Consider the following 14,856-nt stretch of genomic DNA (forward strand, 5'->3'; position numbering starts at 1 on the left):
TCCCTGGAACCCTTTCCCACAGAAAAAGATCTTCTGGGATCTTTTTGCACTCCCCACCCCCTATCCAGGCACTTCCTCCCCAACCAGACGTTTGCTTGGGTCAAAAGTCCTCAGGAGTTACCCCGAATGTGTCTTGGTGTGTTCTAACAAAGCATCAGAGTGCAAGCTCCAAGGACACAGAGCATACACTCTAAAGTGACCGCGGAGTGCCTCACTCTGGAGCGCTCGAGGACCCTTGGTGATGCCTGCCTCACACAAAGGAGGTGGGCACCTGGGCATGTGATTTCAGGTCACCTTCCAACCCTCACTGCAAGAAGCCCTCCTCCGGCTGCTGCTCCATGCCTAGATTTTAGGACTGGTTCACAGCTGAATTTTGTTTTCTTCAGAAGTGCCCAGAACAGAGGAGGCAGCGTGGAATCTCCTTCGGTGGTTTTACAAGGTTGCCCTGGGGCTCCCTCTGACACCTGTCCTTGAGTGCTGGTTGGGGGTGGCCTTTGCTGAGGACCACACGGCCCTGGAATAGAAACCAGGAGAACCAGGTTCAGTGGATTCCTCCGAACTCCTCCTGTCTGGGCTGCGGGCTGGAGGCCCCAGGAAGCAGCTGATGGGTTGGCCAGGTTTCCTGGAACTTCAGGGTGGCTTAGGTGGTAGAAAAGAACCCTGGCCCAGATTTGGGAGAGCTGGGCCCTCCTAGGCTCCCAGATATCTGTTTCTCTCTCTGTGGCAAGAGAAGGGCGAGTGAGTTGGGGGTCTCTGGGACTCCCCTTGCTTCTAACATTCTGAGTCTGGTTCTCCCAGATAGTCCTAATTTATCACCTTCCCTTGCTTCTCCTGCCATGTCCTCTCCAGGAAGCTTCCTGCCTTCTTGTTAGAGGACAGGAAGGGGAGTTGCTCTTTGTAACCAGACTTGGGTGGGAGAGGAGGGGCTTGGACAACAGGGGCCTAGATGATAGGTGGCCCGAACCCTGGCCTTGAGGCTCCCAGGTGGGCTCTTCAGAAACTCAAGTCCCTGGGGCATCTGGGTGGCTCAGTCCGTTAAGTGTCCAACTTTGTCTCAGGTCATGATTTTGCAGTTCATGGGTTCAAGCCCTGAGTCAGGCTCTGAGCTGACAGCTCAGAGCCCAGAACTTGCTTCGGATTCTGTGTCTCCCTCTCTCTCTGCCTCTCCCTCACTCACACTCCGTCTCTCTCTCTCTCTCTCTCTCTCTCTCTCTCTCAAAAAATTGAGTAAACATTAAAAAATTAAAAAGAAAAAAAAAAAGAAATGCAAGTCCCCTGTCTGCATTACCCACTCCATACCCCTGACTCAGGGCCACAAAAGGTCAAGGGTTCAGGGGTTCTGTTCTTGGAGTGTCGGTGTCTGTCTCCAGAAATTTCTAGAGGAGATTTTTCTACGTTAAGTAAACACATATAGTTATTTCTTCACAAAGATGCTGGCTCTTGATATGCAAGGTCCTGACATTGAAATCTGGCCAGGTACCTTCTTATCTTGTGACCTTGGATGTCTCACTTCACTTCTGGGCTTCCACATCCTCCTTCAGTAATGGGGAGCTCTAGCTTTTGGCTAGAATTTCCAGAAAGTGCAGGGTGTGAGCGAGGAATAGGAATGATTACAGGGAAGGTATACAGCAAGGTTGCCTCAAGGGAAGTTACAGTCATTTGCAAAGGAAATGTCATACGTTGTGAGCCATACAATTTGGGGTCTTTAGTCCTCTGGAAGATTAGTGGGGGATGAGCTGGGAACAACTGACAGTGTTGTCTCTTCTCCTCCCCAAGCCCAGCCCAGCCCCAAATCTGTTCCTCTCAAATGTCCCCTCAGATGCTGTGAGTCATTTTATGATGAGCCCCTGAGAACTTGATGAGGGGTCATGGAGACTTGTTCCCAGCTTCCTCTATGCTCTTAGTAAATGAGAGTGCCCAGCAATGCCTTGGCTGCCAAGGCGGGGCAATCCCTTGGCAGGGATTCCAGGAGAACTTCTCGAAAGCACAGTGGTCAGTAAATGCAGGAGTCAGGACAGAGGAATAGTAGGATTTCTGAAAAAATTCTAGACTGTGCCTTGAGATTATATAGAGAAATATAGCTGTGCCTTGAGATTTTTCTCTACACTTCATAGTCCTGGAATTAGGTTGAATTCATTCATTCATTCATTCATTCATTTACTCAACACACACATGTGGACCATCCACTATATGTCAGGTGCTATGCTAGAGGCTAGGGAAATGAGAGCAAACAAAATAGTCCTGGAGAGTGAAATGCAAGTCTAGCAAAAAGCCTTCTATGTCCTGCTGGAAAGAATGGATTTTCTGAAACTGGCTTAGGGCCCGGTCCTCCCGTTGGGCTTCTGGGATTCACACCAAAAGGAAATTCATCATATACTTAATTTCTAAGAAAAAGGAAATAAATCGCCAAGCAAAACAACACTGTGGGCCTTGTAAAGCAAACACAACAGGAAGACACTGGGATCAGGTGGGTGAAAGACTCCTCCCAGGCTGCCCATCTGCTGGGAGATGTGGGATCTCTTCTTACAGATGCAGAGTTTTGGGGGATTTCCAAGGACCTTTTGGGATTCAGCTTTGTATTCAACTGGTTCAACCCTCTCCAGATGTTGGATAGACCAGATGACCTCTGAGGTCTCCATGTGCTCTAAAATTCAACAGCTCAGGGATTTTCAGGATCTAAACTCATACTAGAAGATGTATTAACGTTCAGCATACGTGATGGGGAACAATTTGTCCATAGCAATGACCTGGAAAGTGAGTGGGATTTTGCTTGGGAGAAAAGTGGCTCTCTGTTCCATGCATTTGTGCCAAAGCCTTGTGCTGACCCTCTTTGAAGCAGGGTTGAATTGGTTCTTGAACGACAGACCGGTCCGTTGGACCTGTTGCCTGGTATCTTCCTAGTTAGGCAGTGTCTTCATGATGAAATCTGGCCTCAACCTGGGCCTTAAAACCCACGTTGTCTAAAACTCCCAGAACGGAGTGAGTTGTGTTTGAATAAACTCTGGCAACATATGCCACCAAACTGGCCTTGGCTTTTCCCCCACCGGCAGCCTGTGACTTGTGCTTTAGTGGAGACCAGACCCCAGCTCCCCTGAGTTCTTGAATGTCAGAATCTCTTCAATGCTTTTAACAGTTCCGACTGCTGGGTTCTACTTCTTTGTATTCATGGCAGCTTCTCTGGGTTGGGAGCAGGTATCTATACATGTAACCACCTTCCTACACGGTTTTGATGGCTGAGCTAAGGTTGAGAACTGGTACTTGAGGTCAGTGAATCTCCCAAGTGGGGCAGCACCCTGGGCAGCACCCTCACCTGGGAGCTTGTTAAACATGCAGTGTCCTGGGCCCCTCCCCAGAGCTACTAAATGAGATCCTCCATGGTAACTCTGGTGTGTCGGGCCTTGTCTGCTTCCCTGGGTCTCGTACGGGCTTTGGTAAGCCCTGGTGCTCGTATGAAGAAACCCTTCCTAGGTGAAGCTTGTTGGAAGTTCACTAAGTGGGTTCACCCCTAGAGATGGAGGTTGGGTCTGGCTGATGTTCACCCTAGAGATTGGGTTGGGGTGTGGGGTCCTGAACAGAGAATAAAATATGTTGGTTAAATCATTTGCTCTTCCCCCATCTTCCTCCTTTCCTGCCCCCAACCTCCTGCTTACATCACCACCCTAACCCCCCAGGGACATTGCATGGGAAGCCAGAACTCCAGAACAGGCCTAGTCATGGGATAGAGGAACAGGAGGAAGCCCGTGAATGCCCCTGGCTTCCTTGTGGGCCAAAGGGACCCGAGTCATCTTGGTCAAGATGTCATGGGCTTTGTCCCCGGCCTCACCAGCTGTCTAGGGGGAGGCAGCTGGGCCTTCCCCTGTGGTGATTAGCTCTGTAGTTCTGTTCTCTTCGGGACAACGCTACGGAGCTGGGTCTTTTCTGTGGCACGGAGGGTCGTGGAGCGCTTACCGTGCACCAAGGTCTGGTTGTGAATAAAGATGCGGGTCAGCCTGCCCCGAGAGTCTGCATGGTGCCTGGGGGCAAACCTGCTCTGCCCTTCACTAGCTGTGGGACTCTGGGCAGGTCACTTAACCTCCTTGAACCTCAACATCCTCATGTTTGTTGACTCATACCCGTTCAACCAATAGCGATTTATTGAGGGAGCTGGACTTGACCACGTCATTTCTGGGAAACTGGGCACAGTGTCCTGGCCAGACCATGTCAGGAGGCATCCCGGGGATGAGGCAGATTTCCTGTAGGGTGGGACCAAGGGACTGATGTCTACATAGGAGTGCTCCATGAAGGCAGTGTTGCTGGGCTGTGGGTTGGCTGCAGGTCCTTGAAGGTTGTTGCAGTGTCTGCTGTGTCTTAGCGATGCCAAGTTCACGGGCACTAGAGAATCCAGGTCCTGCATGGAGTCCTTTGGAGGGTGCTGCTGATCAGGGCAGAAGCAGAGTTTTCTAGAGAGAGAGCCTGGTTGAAGAACGAAGGGGCTCCGTTGTAGCGCCGCCCTTGTCGCGCATCCTTAGGCAGTGCACTTGGTTGCTTTCTGCGTGGGTGCTGGGAGCCATAAACCTGCCAACGTCCCTCCCAGAGGTCCTGTGAGGACTCAGTAAAAGAGCGCACAGGGCAATCTGCGAACAGTGCTCTGCGGTGTCAGGGCATCATTGTCCCTTCCACCGTCTCTGTGTGGGGCACCTATGCTCACTCCCAGCTCACGGCACATTCCAGCTTGCTTCAGTCCTGGAAGCGAGGGCCACGTTTCCGTGGCAACAGTCAGGAGTGGGTCTTGGGGGCTGGCTGGCCTGAGGGATCAGGGGTTCTCCTGTCAGGGAACGGTGGAGGAGAGGCTGGGCTCCCCAGCTACGCCCGCTCTTGCTCTGGCCCCAGGAACGAAAGGGTCTGTTGCCTCTGGCCAGGCTGCTTTATCCACGTGTCCCATCCTGTACATTTGCGAAGGACAAAATCCGTGTTTCCTTTATTCTAACCACACTGCAGTGCTGTTATGTAAAGGCTGCGTGGCGTCCAGGAGGCCTCCTGGGGGCACAGGGAAAATAAGATTCCTCACCTCTGCAGCCCGCACTCTCTCTTCTCGCCCCGCAGCCTTTCGGGGGCACCGCCAACCCTGCTTTGGAACCAGAAGCACATGTGTGCGTGCATGTGTGTGTGTGCATGCGTGTGGGTGTGTGTGGAGGTTGTGAAATGGGTGGGCTTACAGCTCCGAAGGTAGCAAGTGCACAGTGGGCTCTCCCATCTTCTCGTTACTCAGGCCAAGCCTCCTGCGAGGGTACATTCTCTTCCAGGACCTCCAGGGCCGTGAACTTGATGCCGTGGCTCATGCGGTAGCCTGGCTAATGCTCAGCCTGGGGGAATGGGGATGCCAGTCAAAGGCTACGGATAATAACGGTGCACATTTCCACAGAGCTGCGTGCAGGCTTTCTAGGGTTGCGTTTGTCTTTCTTCCTGCCAATCACCTGTGAAAGCGGCTGGCCCGTCCAGAAAGACAAGAAAGTGAGGCCCAGCGGTGCTGAGGGTCTGGGCTGGGTGGCCCAGGGAGGGGTGGACTCTATCCAGGCCGCCTGACTCCCCGGCAGCCCATAGTGTCTCGGCTGGGATGACTGGCCTAATTGGACGCATCCCAGAGAACCTGTCAATGTGATGGTGCCTCTTGCCATTGATGACCCAATTCAAAGTGATTCGGGACAAGAGAGAGCCCAGTGCCAGGGACACAGGGGGCTTAATAAACCCCTGCTGCCGCTGCTCCCCAGTAGAAGCTCCACGGGCCCCAGGACAGCCTACCCGTATCCGCTAGAGCAGACACATTTGAACGGCCCTGTGTGGTTCTTCCCAGGACAGGATGCTTCCCAGGATCCAAGCGGGAGGAAGGAGCCGTTATCTGCATCGCGAGCGCAGGGAAGCTGGGCTCCAGGTGGCTCCGTGCCTTGACCCAGCCCTGTGCTGCCTGCTTTCCCCCAGCAGATGGGCATTTGCTCCCACAAAGAGGGTGTGTGGTGCCCGTGCCGTGGTTCCCGTGGCAAACTCAGGCCCCTCGTGCTTCTAATTACCCCTGATGTTCCTTTTTTCCCTGGGTGTGAGTGAGGCCAGGCTGAGGCGTTCTCGTCATCCTGGTCCCCTCCCTGCCAAGTGTCGCGGCTGGAGCCCTTCCCACAAACAGACCAACTGGGGCCCAGGCACTTGTGCACCGGCCAGGTAGCTTGTGTTTTCTTTTAAAATTGCTGTGTTAGGGGGGCGCCTGGGTGGCTCAGTCGGTTAAGCGTCCGACTTCGGCTCAGGTCACGATCTCGCGGTATGTGAGTTCGAGCCCCGCGTCGGGCTCTGTGCTGATTGCTCCGAGCCTGGAGCCTGTTTCAGATTCTGTGTCTCCCTCTCTCTCTGCCCCTCCCCCGTTCATGCTCTGTCTCTCTCTGTCTCAAAAATAAATAAATGTTAAAAAAAAAAAACATTTAAAAAAAAATTGCTGTGTTAGGGGTGCCGGACTGGGTCAGTCTGTAGGGCGTGCAACTCTTGATCTCGAGGTCCTGAGTTCAAGCCCCACATTGGGCATAGAGCTTACTAAAAAAAAAAAATAATAATGAAATAAAAGTTTTTTTAATTGGTTATTTTTTATGATGGCCAGATAAACATAACATAAAATTTTAACCATTTGAAGCACACAGTGGCATGAAGTACATTCACGTTGTTGTGCAAACATCACTACCATCCGTCTCCAGAGCATTTCCATCTTCCCCAACTGACACTGTTCCCGAAAGACACTAACACCCCATTCCACCTCCCTTCAGCCTCTGGCAAGCTCCATTTTACTCTCTGTCTCTATGGGTTTAACTACTCTCGGAACCTCACGTAAGTGGAAAAATACAGTATTTGTCCTTTTGTGACCGGCTCATTTCACCCACAACGAGGTCTTCCAGGTTCGTCCGTGTTTTACCATGTGGCAGAATTTCCTTCCTTAGCCAGGTGCACAGGGACTTTCAGACCCCACGGCAGGCAGGCGGGCAAGGGGGGGTGGTGACAGTTGGGGACGGGAGCAGCACACAGCCTGGATCCACTTTGGGCGTCCCGTAAATCCCTGCCTCCGTCACACTGCTGTGGATTGATCACCCCTCCCGTGCCAGGGAAAGTGCACCTGAGACCCTGCCCTCCGTGAGACTGTGAGTCTAGGCAAGTCACTTCACCTCCTTTTGCTTCCCTTTCCTTCTCTGTAAAATGGGATGACGACGTCTGCCAGGGCTGTCCAGGGGTGAGGTGAGAGAGAGCCTGTCGAGTGCTTGGGCCGGGCCGGCACAGTCAGGGCCACCAGGCGCTGGCCACTCCGAGTGGCACCCTCGCCTGTGGCCTGGGGCCAACGGACACCTCTCTGTACCTGCTGTGTGCTCCGAGCTTCCTGTCTGCAGCCCTGGCTTTTAGGCAGCAAAGCTGTCACCTGTCCTAACATCAGGGCGCGACAGGGAGGGACCTGACACTGCTTGGCTACCTTCTCTGTGCCAGGAATCTCTGCGAGGTAAGGGTCAGTATGCCCGCTTTGAAGACAAGGAAACTGAGGTGCAGGGTGGGGAAGGAGCATGACGAGGACAATATGGTCAGGACACGGCAGAGGACACAGTGTGGCCCTGGCCCGTCCAGCATTCCCTTTTGTTCCCGTCAGGGGAGGGCAGAGGCGTACAGGAAACAGAAGGTGCAGCTCTGTGGGGCGATCATTTTGTCAGGGGTCTTTTGAAGCCTCCTGGATGGGACCCCAGACCCCACCGGTGCACCGGAGTATTAGGCCAGCCTTTGTGGGATGTTGCAAAGTGATGGGCCAGTGACTTCGAAAAGAATTTCCTTCGGGGCCTCAATTCAGTTCATTTGAAGTTAATTCAGCAAACACCGGGTGAGAATGTTTTATGTGCAGGGGATGGCAGAGGCTCAAAGACGCAACACCCAGCCCCTGCCCCAGGATGCGCCCTGGCCCCTGGGAGGAGGCGGCCACACTGGGAGCACTGGGAGAGAGGTTTAGATATGGGGACCCTGCCTGAGCTCCAAGTTAGCACGCAGCACAGTGGGGTGTCTTCAACTGTGAACATACGTATAGGAAAGGACTTAGGAAGGTGTAAATTGTATCACCTTTTGTTATATCTTTAGTAAATGGCCTTCAACGAAAAGAATAATGTTTCATAAGGCCGAGGTTGCGTATTTGAGACATGATGTCGTTCCTCCCTCTTTCTGCCCCTTCCTCCCCCCTTTCTTTTCTCTTCCCCTCCCTCCCGACTCTTCAACAGGTATTCGTTGGAACCTGCTACATGCTAAACACACAGGCTTATTCTAGCTATGGGAGCTATGGTGAGTTGAGGGAGGCAGACACAGAAAAGGCAATAATGAACCTAAAACTGCTCTGGAAATGTCTACTTGAAAAAAAAAGAAAGGGCAATATCAACATCGCTCCAGAATGGCTCTGCATGCAGGGGCTGCAAGAGCCATCGGGGGGGACTTCACTTCGTTCTGGGGCAGGCGGCGCCCGGATGAGGAAAAGGTGACCAGAAGGACAGCGCCATTTTGTCCAGTGAAGGAGGGGAGGATGAAGTGGGAGGTGGGGAGAAGGTATCAGGTAGAGAGAAAAGCAAGTATGGAGGCTCTAAGAACCAAATATATGGGAAGTCAAGGGAGGATGTCATTAAATTTGCTTGATGGCAGAGGCATGGGAGGTAGACAAAGGCTTCAGGGAGGGGCTGGTGTTTGGGGCATTGTGGGATGAGTAGGAGTTTGAGGAGCCAAGTTTGAGAGCACTCTGAGCCCAGGGAGAGGCAAGTGCTGATAAATGCACGCTATATTTAGAGTGTGATCCTCAGGCCATCGTGTCTAGGAGAAGAGTACAAAAAGGTGGGACTTGGCATGATCAGGCATCTCAGAGAAAGATCTGGGGAGTAGGACTGCTAGTAAGTGATGGTGGGCTACATGAGGGAGGTGGTGCAGGAACGGAGAGGCGTTTGGGAAGAGGGGGGCAGGTCTTGGCAGCTGACGAGTCACAATTGAGGTGACGTCCATGGAAGATGGCCCTGGGCTTTGCGTCTTGAGCAGACTACTCTGCCAGATCCTCATGTGGACTTCATCAATGCTCCAAGGGACCCCCAGCCATTTATCAACTTGTGCTGGGGGAGCGAGCTTGAGGGTTCGGTTCAGAAGCAAGCTAAGGGCCCCACACATTCCCTGGGGCGGCCGAGCTCTGGTCCTCCCTTTGCCCATGCCACGGAGGAGAAAACTGAGGCTGTTGTGTGGCTTCTGAAGGCACAGAGCAGTCAGGGTCAGTGGCAGGGCTAGAGGCCAGGTACCCAGGGCATGTCCTCTAGAACACTCATCCCTCTGAGCATAGTGTGGGGGAGGGACAGGGTGAGAAGTGGGAGCCTTTTGCACCCCTCTCTCTATAACTCACCACGAAGGATGGAAAGGCTTCAGGGAGCTTGAGGGGAAGCCCTGAGGGGTCTTCACTGTCTGATGTCAAGCCTCCTCCTTCCCCAGCATGGCTCAGATGAGTAAGCGGCTGAAAGTAACCATCTGTCAAGGGGAGGGACCCCAGCGCCCTGAGAGGGGCTCACCTGCTCCTAGTTAGGCCTGGGGTGGGGAGGATAGGGCGGCACCAAAGGACAGCAGCTGGCGTGTGGTCCCCAGGATGCAGAAAAGAAAGGGATGGCTTTGGGACCTCACGTTCCTGCTGGAAGTTCCCGGGCCCGCCCCCAACCCCCGTTCAACCCCATGATAAGAGGAGGTAGAAATGCTATCATCCCGGTGAGTCACTCAACCACTCAACTTCCCTGTCTTTTGGGGGGCTTCTAGTACAGAGGATTTTAAGCTTGTTGTCCCCACTGGTCTCCACCTTGACAAACACAACATCTTCTCCTTTACATTTAGCTTGAAATTTAAGAGAACAAACCGATCTCATAGGGCAAAGTGCTGGTTTCCTTTCAGGGCTTATGCCTCATCCCTCCAGATTCTTAGAGGTCCCTCCCTACTCACTACCCCTCCCACCTCTATCCAGTTTACAGATGCAGGAATAAGCCCAGAGAGGTTGAGTGAACTGACTGAGGTCACACAGTGCTTTGGCCTGGGACAGCTACCCTGGTCCTAAGCTCTTTCTCCTGACCCCTTCTAGCTCCACCAGGCCCCCTGGGCAAGATTCCTCCTTTGGGTCACCTTCTGGATTTTTCTTCCTGCCCATTCCCCTCCTTGCTAACTGCAAGGGTGTGGCCTCTCCGGAGAGGCCAGGGTTTAGCCAGCCGCCCTGGGGAACCAATCAGCTTTCCAAACCTAAAGGGTGTGATTTCAGGACACACACAGGGGCCGAGGCACTGGATCCAGAGGGTCTATTCCAGGGTCGCTTTAAGAGAGGTTGCCCCGGCAGTACCTGTCACTGAGCTAACTGCAGAAGGGCCTGTCCTGCCCCCCGGGGTCCTTGGTCCCCTGGGAAGTTCCTGCCACTAGGAACGGGTGACCTGCTTGCTGACCTCATCTCAAATGGAATTGGAATGTGAGAGAACAAAAGATGAGGGTCCAAAGGCAAGAGACACCCCCTTCCCTGAAACGCCTCCTGCCCTGGTCCTCAAATTCTATCAAGGAGCTGTGCTGTACAGCTTTTTAAAAACAGCTCGCCCCACCCCCACCCTCCTGGCAGGGGGCAGAGGGGAAGAGCCTTGACAGGTTGTCTCCCTCTCCACCCCCTGCCTCCAGGCCTTGCTTTCCTCCATCAAGCAGGAGAGTGGGGCTGAGGGTCTCTGCCGGTCTCTGACTCAGTGACCCCCAAGGAAAGGAAGAAGGGCCGACAGGAAGTATGGCCACGAAGGGAGCTGAGCCACCGCCTGTGCGTGTGGCTTTGGGGGGCGGGGTTTGTATCAAATGGCCAGTCTGGCCCTGCCGGGGCTGGGGGCCGGGAGGTGGACCTTGGAGTGCAGAGGCATCCGCTGGCCTGAAGGAGGCCCGAGGGACTTGCTTCACTGAGAGGAAGGTGTAGTAATAATGATGACGACAAGCACAATGTCAAGAGCAACGGCAGGGGTAATAGTAACAAGCAGCTCTTGGGTGCGGCTTCCACGGGCCACCTACATGAATTCTGGCTCACGGCTTGTCTTTCCTCAGATCCCCAAACTTCTGAACCGGTGGCCTAAGGGAGATGCTGGGCTCACCACTGGGTCCTGGAGAAGCTCAGGCAGGTGGGGGCTGGGAGCTGGTGGCTTCTGAGGTCCCCCAACCCACACTCTCCGGGGTCCTAGAGTTCTGAATGCAGCCTGTGCACCCTGGGCTGGCAGCCCCTGTGGTGTGGCCCCTCACTAGCTGGGGGAAAGAGAGACCAGAAGACGAGGGGGGCCCTCCTGGGTCAGGTTCACATCATCACACTCTTCCTAGCCCTGCTCCCCCGAGTCTTAGGGCAGCCCCAGAGCCAGCCCCATGGTGGAGAAGGAAGGAAAGAGATAGAGGGAGACTTCCCCAGAACACAATCATAGCCTGGCTTGGGTTTCTTTCTCTCTCAGAAACAAATCCTTCGTAGAGAACATCCTCGATCCTCGGGTTCCTCTGGCCATGTATGGGAGTGTGGCAAAGCCCGGGCTTGACACTTTACTAGGTCTCAGTCTCCCCATCTGTAAAATGGGGACAATGCCCTCACTCTGCCATCCCCCATGGAACGAGAGAAGGGAAGCAGAGTCGCCTTCCCAGGACGGAGGGATTGTTGTTACTTCCAGCCTGGCTCGGAGATAAGGCCTAGCACATTCTCTGTTGTCTGCAGCCAAAGCCAGGGTCCGTCCAGATTTGCCGCTCCGGCTCTGGTCTCTGATGAGCTAGGCTCCCCCTGCTCGGGCCACAGCGGCAGACCCAGCCACAGGAAGCAGTGGCCCACGCCAGGGCAGTGCTCTGCTTTTCCGCCCCCTTCCTCTTGCCAGGGCCTTCTGTCCCCGCAGTCACCGGGTGCAGACTGTCCCTCGTCGGGGCTTCCAAGGCTCTCAGCTGCATCAACGTTTGGCCCCTCTCGACGTCCTCCTATTTCCACAGAGCCCTCCTGAAGGGAAAAAGCACATCTTTTAAGACTCTTAGGAACAAAACGTTAGTGATGGAATTTCAGGGACCCCCAGCGAGAAGGTCTTTATGGAGAGATATGCTTCTCCTTGGCTCTCGGCCTCAGACGTACTGCAAAGCACAGAGCCCCCGGCCCGGCCCCGACGGCATCTGGGTTTCTGCAAGCCTGTGGCATTCAGAGATGTGAGTTTTTATTTTTACAAAGAGGAATCCCTTCCCTTGTGTGTCAGTTAATGTTTTAATAGGAATGCATTCATCTAGGGTCAGTCTCTTATCGTCCCGTTGTTGGTATTACCTACCCACTGAAGGTGAAACCCTGCTCGTGCCTAGAATCCTGCAGGTCATGTTAACACTTTTGTATCGTAAGTTCCCAGTTCTTCTAACCGTGCTCGTCTATGGCCTAGGCTGCCACAGCCCCCGGAGCCGTGTTTCCTCTGTGTGCAGGGAGAGGGGCTCACAGAGTGCCAGGGCCGGCCTGAGGCTTCCCTCCCGGTGAAGAGGCAGCAGAACTGGGCAGAGCTGAGCTGTCTGCCCCTCATGGCCCCCCCGGGGCTGGAACCTCACGCACACTCCAGGCCGCCTGACCAGCACGGCCTGATCGTGGCCCTCCGTCGTGCCCTGCGTCCTCTCCCCTGCTAGGCCGAGGTCGAGCCCAGGGCCCCGCACAGGCTGGCACAGGAGCCAGCTGCGTGAGACAGACTCCGGCGGATGGCTGTGTGAGAGCGAGCCACGGTCAGCACCCCGGAGCTGTGGGAAGCGGTTGGTGTTGGGGCTGAAGACAGAGGGTCAGGCCGAGACAGCATCAAAGTCAGATTTTTAAAATGGTGAACAGTGTAATTCTCCTACAAAAATATATGGTGATATACAGAGAGATATATTTAAGTTGTTAATGAGGGAATCAGCAGGATACACACACACACACACACACACACACACACATTAATGGGGGGGGGGCAAAAAAAAGAATGCCGGAATAAGATTGCTAAATTAGATACAAAACTGGTATTCTCCATTGACCAAAAATCATTTGCACCTTACCTTGGATAATCTAACTTTACGGAGACTGGGTTCTCTCAGTAGTAACCAGTAAGTCAGGTAAAGTTACCTTGTTCCAGAAAGCCAGATGACTCTCAGGCAAGGCCGTTAGTGTTCTAGTATGACTTTGAAAGGATGTAGTTTCTTTTTTGCCTTATTTCAAAGTTTTGGGTATTTTCCTTAATAGCAGGCAGAAATAAGCAGGGGGTGAAACTGAGGGATTCCAGCCAGAGAGAGCCCAAGACAGAGATAGCACAGAGGATTTTTTTTTTAACCATCTAAGATCACTGTCCCCCTCTGCTGGTCCCATTCCACCTACTTGGTTGACCCCTCCCTTCATCTAGAACATTCCATTCTGGTTATTAGAACAACCTGGACTGGACACTTTATGATGGACATGAATCCAAGAGGCTCTGGAGACGCCCGAGAGCTCATGAGGACTCCCTGTGGGCACCCAGTCTTCCTGGGGACCTTCCTGCAGGCTGGTGTGTGTGTGTGTGTGGGGTTCCACTCCCTTACCACAGGGACCCTCTCCTTTAGGGATCTGCCAAGAACTGGGCCTTGAAAGCCTCTTCTTTCTTCAAAGAACTCTGCCCTTATTTTCTACTCTCCCAAATACATTGCTCTTTCCTTGAGTTTTTCCCATGGACATATATTCGCCTATCCCTGCCCCACCACACAGGCCCACATGCAGCACCTCCCATGAAAGCAAGCCCACTCACTCAGGAGCTCTGAAGGAGCACGGCTTTCTGATAGAAAAGGGGTCCGTCTCTACCTTTCACGTCTTTCCACTTGGGGCCAAGGCTAGCCCGTTCTGCACTTTTGCATGAATTAGAAAATGGCTCCCCTCCCCGCTGGCAGATGTGGCCAGAGCCAGGGTGCACCCACTGTTGCTTCGGTCCTACTCCCCCCTTTGCGGGACATCTTTGTGTTTGGCACAGACAGCACATCTACACGTAACGGCCCCATTCCCTCCCCCTCGGAGATTTCTAGAGTAGTCTCCAGAGCCCCTTCAACCTCTTGGTTGGCAAACCTTTTGAAGTCTCAATGGGAGATAGTCCAACCACCACTGGCATATGTCCTCTGAGATCCTACTCCCCATGCTGGTGCCAGCTCTTGTCTCTTGAGTTGGAGACTATGGTTGCCCAGGTGATGTGATGTCAGGGGCCAGGAGAAGCCCATTCTACCTCATGAGTTACAGGGCTTCTTTCTGGGCCCCAAATCAAATTGCACAGAAATGAGACTTACAGAGGGCCAGGCCAAGATGTTGTACATTCTTCTGGGAGATGGGAGTGGGGGGTGCATCTTCACAGCTGTGCGTAAGTGACTGATGACAGATCGTCTTGTCTGGAGGTGCTCTGGGAACTAGGAACTTGTGTGCATGCTCACGAACACAGAAAAGGGTTCTAAAGAGCAAGGTGATGTACAAGGATGTTGAGCCCAAGACTGGGAGCTTTTGGCTCTGATGACCCTACTGGACAGAGAACCATGCCTGGAGCTTTTAAATTCCCAGATGTTCTCCTCTCTGCTGATGGGTGAAAGGAACAAGGAAAGGCACAGAGAGAAAACCTAAATACAAGCCCCACAGCCCTTCATCTGAACATGTCACCTTCGACCCTCTAGAGTGTGAACTGGGAGCCCACTACCTCCTTCCAGAGGTTCTCTGCCACTCCCCCAACCCAGCCTCTCGCTCCTCTCTTATGGTTTTGGCAGGACCCCCTGGAGGTAATTAATGAATAAATCAGTGTTTGCCTTTGACCTGGAAAAGTGATTTCTCCCCCCCCCCCC

Source organism: Panthera leo, chromosome D3 (genome assembly GCF_018350215.1).
Source record: "Panthera leo isolate Ple1 chromosome D3, P.leo_Ple1_pat1.1, whole genome shotgun sequence".
In the NCBI taxonomy this organism is placed as follows: Eukaryota; Metazoa; Chordata; class Mammalia; order Carnivora; family Felidae; genus Panthera; species Panthera leo.